Source organism: Lathyrus oleraceus, chromosome 1 (genome assembly GCF_024323335.1).
Source record: "Lathyrus oleraceus cultivar Zhongwan6 chromosome 1, CAAS_Psat_ZW6_1.0, whole genome shotgun sequence".
Taxonomy (NCBI): Eukaryota; Viridiplantae; Streptophyta; class Magnoliopsida; order Fabales; family Fabaceae; genus Lathyrus; species Lathyrus oleraceus.
The window spans coordinates 143,739,382-143,746,473 of record NC_066579.1 but is presented as its reverse complement, the minus strand read 5'-3'; the positions used below and the strand labels follow the sequence as shown (position 1 = coordinate 143,746,473).

At 42.0% G+C, this 7,092-nt stretch overlaps 1 pseudogene; it reads right to left on the bottom strand.

Annotated features, from left to right (window-relative positions):
* Nucleotides 1-3,431: 3,431 nt before the first annotated feature.
* LOC127096174 (calcium/calmodulin-regulated receptor-like kinase 1) lies at nt 3,432-6,814 on the bottom strand (annotated as a pseudogene).
* Between the last annotated feature and the right edge of the window lie 278 nt (nt 6,815-7,092).

The following is a 7,092-nucleotide window of genomic DNA, read 5'->3' as shown; positions in this document are numbered from 1 at the left end:
GTTATGATAATGGAACTATGAATATAATAAAGCATAAACATAAAAGAAAATGTTAAAAGAAATAAAAATACTACACATAGGTATCGAACCCACTCCACTAAAGACCATAGAAACCACCCCCTCTCCACTAGGCCATCTATGATTAGTTATAAACTAAATGACAACTTAGATATATAAACCAAAACAGATTAAAGTATGAATTAAAATAAAAATGAAAATAAAAATGGGGTGGTCTATTTATTGGACGGTTAATTAAAATAAAAAGGAGGAATCCCAAAAGGTGACCCTAGCCGCCTGGCTGTTGGGTTAAAAAGATTAGGGATTGGGTACACAAAATAACAATTAATTACAACTAATACCAATAAACCAAATTTAATGACCAAATGAGAAGTCTGAACGTTCACTTAGTGGGGATTTAAAGGTCTGCCTAATAAAAAGCAAATTAATAATAATAATAAAAAAAAAGAAAAAAAGAAAAGGTGAGGACACGAAGGAAAGTCCAGAACTCAGCTCTCAAACCTCACGCAAACGAAGTCTCTCTTCTCTCTATCTCAAACGCTCACGATTTTCCTCTCTCATTCTCAATCGCTACCCACGAACTCTCTCAATCGCTACCAGCAAACTCTCTCCATCGCCCTCAATGAAACCTCCTCCCTCATCGCTTCGTCCTCCATCGCTCTCTCAACTCACAATCTCACTCACACCAAACCCCTCTCTCTCGATCGCGTCCTCAATCGCTCATCTCCCTCACGTCCTCAATCGCTCAGTCATCGTCTCTCAAGCTAAGCGCGACAAGACAAAGAAGCCATGGTTTTCAAGAGAAAGTTGGACAGGACGGCTAACCTTCGACGATGACGGCGAGTTCAGGTAATGCTCGAATCTTCTCTTCACTTCTTCAAATGCTGGTTTTCTTTTATCTTAGGATTAGGTTTTTGATTTGGTTTCAAGTTTTCAATTCCGCCTCCAGCTTCTTTCTTTTTTCTCACTGATTTCTTTCTCCCTATTTATGTTCACAGCTTAGGGTTTTGATTTGGTACCCAAAGGTTCACTGGAGAAAAATTCCAGAAGTGCTTTTTTGTGCTCAGAATCGATTTTATCCTATTTGATGCTACAATCCGGAAATGGTAATTTTACCTGTTCACTTTTCGCCCTAATTTTGTCTCAATGCCCATTTGGGAATTCTTTGAAATTTCAACTGACTTGGTAATTACTTGGTTTTATCCGTAGTGAATTCAGAGAGCTTTGGTTTTCACCTGATTATCTTGCAATAACCTTGTTGTAGTTGGCAATAGGTCAAAATCTCTCTACTTTGGGTTTTACATAACCAGTTCCCATACACTGCACATCTGAGCTATTTTCGTGTGTATTATGCAGGTTTATTTTGGAAGTTTGGGGCAGTTTGGATTGTTAGCCGTGCTTGAATGGTTGTCAATTTGTGGCTTTTGATTGAGGGTTGGTTATACTTGAACAGACATCATCAATAATCTTTTCTTCTAAAACTCAGCTTTGTATTGCTAAAGCTTAAAAATTCCAGCTGAGTTACTTAATTTTCGACAACGGCAGATCTACTGCTTGTAGAGTCAGATTTGGCTACAAGAGTTTTCGTCCCCAAGTGAAGGGAATCCTTGTCAGCACCAAGGTTCAATTCAACAGTGTGCTCTTCTGCAGGTCGTTACTCTGAGGTTGGTGCCCTCCACTTTTCTTCATGTGATTGCACATAACAATTTGAATAGCTTCTTTCACAGGGGGTTGGAACTCCTCAAGTTCTTGGTCAGCAGTTGCAGAAACAGGACAGAGATCTCTAGAATCAATAACGACAGAGATCCCTTGGCAATCCTCATCAAGATGGAGGACTTTCTTGTGCACCAGAGAACTCTGGCTTGGAACTTCTGTTCCAGCCATGTGAGAGTTGGCTTTTACTACGTCTTCTCCATGACGCAGTTGCTCTTCCACGTGTGCCATACAGGTTTCAGAAACAACCCCACTAGTACATGGAGTGTCAGCATTTCTCACCTTTTCTCGAGTCTGATTCTTGTTGATCTAGTTTTGATGATGACCATTATGATTTGGTTTAATTTTGCAGGGCCACCGTTGTGTTCGTTGTAGTGATCAAGCCGGTTGGAATGCATCAAGACCTTTATCTTTGACCATTATCAAACACAAAAATCTATCCAAACCAGAGGATACAAATAGGAGCAAACATGAGTTGATTCTGTCATGAAAAAGAGTTAACGTGTATCCTGTAAGGTCAAACAATTACTTGACGAGAGGAGACTTGAACCGCCAGCCATAGCCAAAATCAGCTTGTTACAAGCGTGTTTGTTACAAGGCTGCAACCGTGTTTGTTACAGTTTTGTAGGAGGACATGTGGAGATTCCCCCAGGTCGTCGACAAAACATGGATCAGCACTAGCCAGCCGAACTTGTACGTGCCAAAACTCAAACATGAACATTTATTACTGCTGTGGATTGTTGTGAAGTTTGAAAGATTCTTCCAGTTTGGAATAAGGTCCACGAGAGGCGAATCAATGTTGAAGAAGGTGAAAGCGTGTTTTCCTCCTGATGAATCAGTCATTCAGTATGCCATTTTTCATCTTCTGTTTTTCCTTTCCGATATGCACCAAATATTTTGGAATGCCATTTTTCATCTTCTGTTTTTCCTTTCCGATATGCACCAAATATTTGATGATGATGACGCATTGGTGTTTGCATGGTTTCGACCGGAATTGATTGCTAATCTTGGATTAATGGACTGTTGTGATGCTGAAGTTTTGCAGGAACAAAGGCTGCATCAACAAAACAGTGGCTTTCCACTTGATCTGATATTACTTGTGCAGAGGTTACGTTACACATGAGTACATTCGCAACATAGCCCATGATTAACAGCATCAGAGATTGCATTTGACAAATGCTGCTTGTCGGAACAGCGAGGCCGTCGGAATCTCCATAGTGATCAATAATCTTCTTCGCTTGTGATATACAATCAGAGAGGGCCTTCACTTCTTCCGCAACCAGGTGGCTATAGTGCTAGCTAGAGATTTCATTTGAGTCATTAAAAGGTGTACTGAAACCATGTGTTTGGGTCAGAAAATTTAAGTGATGTAATACTTGTACTCAAACTCCTCAATGCCATGAGTATTTTCAGTTTTCTGTAATGGCAACTGAAATACAGTTCTACATCCATTGTGTTATCTTTTGACATGCCTCAATTAGAACATCTAGAGTCATGAGGTCGATGGAAGTTATCTTTTCATCCTTTTTTTTATCTTCAGTCTAACAATGTTAGGGGGCTTCACATTCCCAATGGTTTAACAAGATATTAATTTCAATGCACCGACGGTGCAAATCGATTATACAATTGACTTTATAACTCTTGAAGATAAACTTTTAGCCAATTAAACGAAATTAAAAGAAGATAGATGATTTAAACATTCAAGAACAACGACAAACTCCTATGATTATCGGCTGTGCAGTAGAAGATGCCTGGCTATGATTTCTTTTAGGCTTCTTATAAAGCTTAGATAATGCTTGAACAACAGTCCTCATTGAAGGTCTAGTTTTGGAAACTCCACTGACACATTTGAATGCAAGTGAAGCCGTATCATTAAGCTTGTTTACATCATAGTTTTCAATCAATTGCGAATCCACAATTTCTTCCCATCCAATCTTGCCCTCACTTTCCATGGCAGCTAGTTTTACGTATTCCATTAGCCCCTGCTGTGGATTTCTTCCAGTAATAAGCTCGAAAAGTAGCACACCAAAACTATATACATCGCTTTTCTCAGTGAAGGTACTTGTAGATATATACTCAGGATCAAGATATCCAAAAGTTCCTCTGATATTGGACGCACGTGGCTTAATCATCTCTGGTCTGGAAAGCCCAATGTCAAGTGACCTTGGCTTTCATAAACTCATCCAATAGAATGTTGGAAGACTTGATGTCACGGTGCACAATAGGTGGATCAGTCCCATAATGTAGATATTCCAACACCCTTGCAACATCTAGTGCTATGCTAAGTCTCAAATCCCAGCTTAATGGCTCATAATCTTTTCCATATAAATGAGAAGCAAGACTGCCATTGCTCATGTAAATGTAAAAGAGCATATGTCGTCCTCTTTCCGCAGCATATCCCACCAAAGCCACAAGGTTTTTGTGATGTAATCTTCCAAGTAATAGAACCTCAGTTAAAAATTCTTGTTCTCCTTGTCTTGAATTAGCACCAAGAACTTTAACTGCAACCGTCTCACCTGTAGGCATTTGTGCTTTGTAAACAGAACCAAATGCTCCAAGGCCAATGATCATTGTAAAATTAGAAGTAGCCTTTTCTACATCTTTCAGCTGCTTTTATCAAGCCAAAATCCGAAACATCTGAGCCAGAGACATCAAGGATTTCCCAGGAAGCATCAGCTAATGCAATCAAGACATCATCACTCAGCAACTTTCTTCGTCTAGCAATAGCTGCCACTGCTAACTTAATATCACCCGACAAGCTGATAGCAATCTCTTCCAAATCTTCAATAATATCCTCCAAAGGTCTTCCAAGAACTCCAATGCAAAGGTTGACTAGACTTTGAGGCTTTTTCTTCTTAGATAGAAATCCGGGAAATTGAGGATGGTTGATTACGGCAATGGAGGACTTGGATTTGAAATTAGATTGGAATTGGGATTAGATGTGAATTATGGTTATATCTTGGTTGTGATTTTTTCTTTTTTCTTTCTGATGAAATTTGGGAATTGGTTGTAATGTAGAAGTTAACTGTAGGATATGGATGTGATGCATTGTTATGCTTGAATGTTAAATGAAAATGTATGTATGCAAATGAACTTTAGGCCAAGTGCCTAATAAAAATGAAAAAAAAATGGAAACAATTCAGGATTAAAATCGGGGTATGACAATAATCATTGAAAACATGCTAAGGCCCTACAATGAACCACTACGCCTTGGGCAGAACGTAGGGTTTTGTGCAGAATGAAAAACAAAAGAAAATTACTCTGTTTGAAGAGTAACTTGGACCACATCTTCTGCTGTCCAATTGTTGATCAACTCCCCTGGTGCACACGGGCGAACCCAGTTGTCGAGATCACAGTCACTGTCACCATCTTCACTACCGACCGCAAAGACGTCACCGTGATTCATCAGCCCAGCACTGGTAAAGGTACTCGGACCTGTTTGCACACCCTGCTCCGCCTGCAAGGGTTGATAGCCAATTCCGAACTTATCCTCTTTGATAGGCAAATCCATCATCTTGCCCCAGCCTTCAGCTCTACCGGAGTCAACAACCTCTTTGGCCTGCTTATACGATGCAATTGAGGCACCCAACTTCTTCTGATCAGCAAAAGCCACCCTCTCGAGAGCAACAGTCTCAAATGCTTGGCATAAGGTTTCATGGATTTTGCCATCCACCTCTACATACTTGAAAGAGGATATGTGACTCACCAGAATATCTTCTTCACCACACACGGTCACAATCTGACCGTTCCAGACATATTTCAACTTTTGGTGGAGAGTTGACGAAACTGCCCCGGCTGCGTGAATCCATGGACGCCCCAACAAACAACTATATGCTGGCTGGATGTCCATCACATAGAAGATTATGTCGAAAACCTCCGGACCTATCTTCACCGGCAAAGTGACTTCACCAAAAACAGAACGTTTGGATCCGTCAAATGCACGCACAATCCGGTCACTCGGAGTGAGCACAACCCCTTCAACAGCTATCTTCTTCAAAATCTGCTTGGGCAACACGTTCAGCGACGAGCCAGTGTCTACCAACACGTGAGACAAAACAACATCCTTGCATTCCATGGTGATATGCAAGGCCTTGTTATGATTACGACCCTCAGGCGTCAAGTCCAGGTCAGTGAACCCCAAACCATGCCTGGTGCTCACGTTGGCAATCACACCCTCCAGTTGGTTGACCGATATCTCCTGAGGCACGTAAGCCAGATTCAGCATCTTCAATAGGGCATTACGATGTGCCTCAGAGCACAGAAGCAATGAGAGTATTGAAATTTTAGACGGAGTCTGATTTAGCTGATCTACAATCTTGTAGTCACTTTTCTTGATTATCTTCATGAACTCCTCCACGTCCTTCTCAAACGAACCCTCAAGCACCTCTTTCTGAGCCGGTTCTTCATCAACCACTGCTTGTTTGCCCTTAGCCTTGGCGAGAGCCTCGGCATTATTGTCTCTTAACGGTTGCGGAGCAAACAAACATCCACTTCTAGTAAAACCTCCTGGTCCACCAACATTGTCCACAACTGGACCCACAACCACAGGAGTTCTACTAGGCACACCAATAGTCACAAGCGCTTGATTCACCGGCCTGACCTGACTCTCAGCCCTTCTGTTGCTGCGGTAGGCGTTGTCATATCTCCACGGCACAGCCCTACTGTCAACAGCCCTTCTGACTGGAGCAACAATTGTAGTCGGATTACTGGCGATTACAGGAGCAGAAATGGTAACAGGAGTATCACCAGTTGTAGGCACACTAACAACTCTCTGGCCACGTCCTTCAGACGGTTTAAAGTAGATAGTGACAGTCGACACCATCCCACGGTCTCTATCGGCCCGAACAAACTATACACAGCCCTCGTCAATCAGATTCTGAATACCAGCCCGCAACTGATCACAACCATTTCCAGATTCAGCACAATCAGAACAGCCCTCACGACAGCCCGGGAATACGCCTCCGCTCAACAAACGGTCCTTCACAACAAACAAAGAGGTTTGAACATCATCCACACCGACCACCAGATCTTCAGCTTCTGCCCCTTCAATACTGTTCACTCTGTGGGCACCATGCGGCGGCATAGGGTTGTTTACAACATTCGGCACAGGAGCAAAATTGATAGTTTTAGCGTCAATTAGGTCCTGGACTTTATGATGAAAAGCCCTGCAGTTTTCAATGTGGTGCCCCGGAGCACCAAAGTGGAAATCACAACGCACGTTGGCATCATACCCAAGCGGTATTTTTGTCAACGGAGCCATGGTCCTCTCTCCACGAATCCAAATCTGAGCAACTCAGGTAGTAACTCAGCATAGGTCATCGGCAATGGATCAAAATGCCGATCAGGCATCCTCTGCCTTGG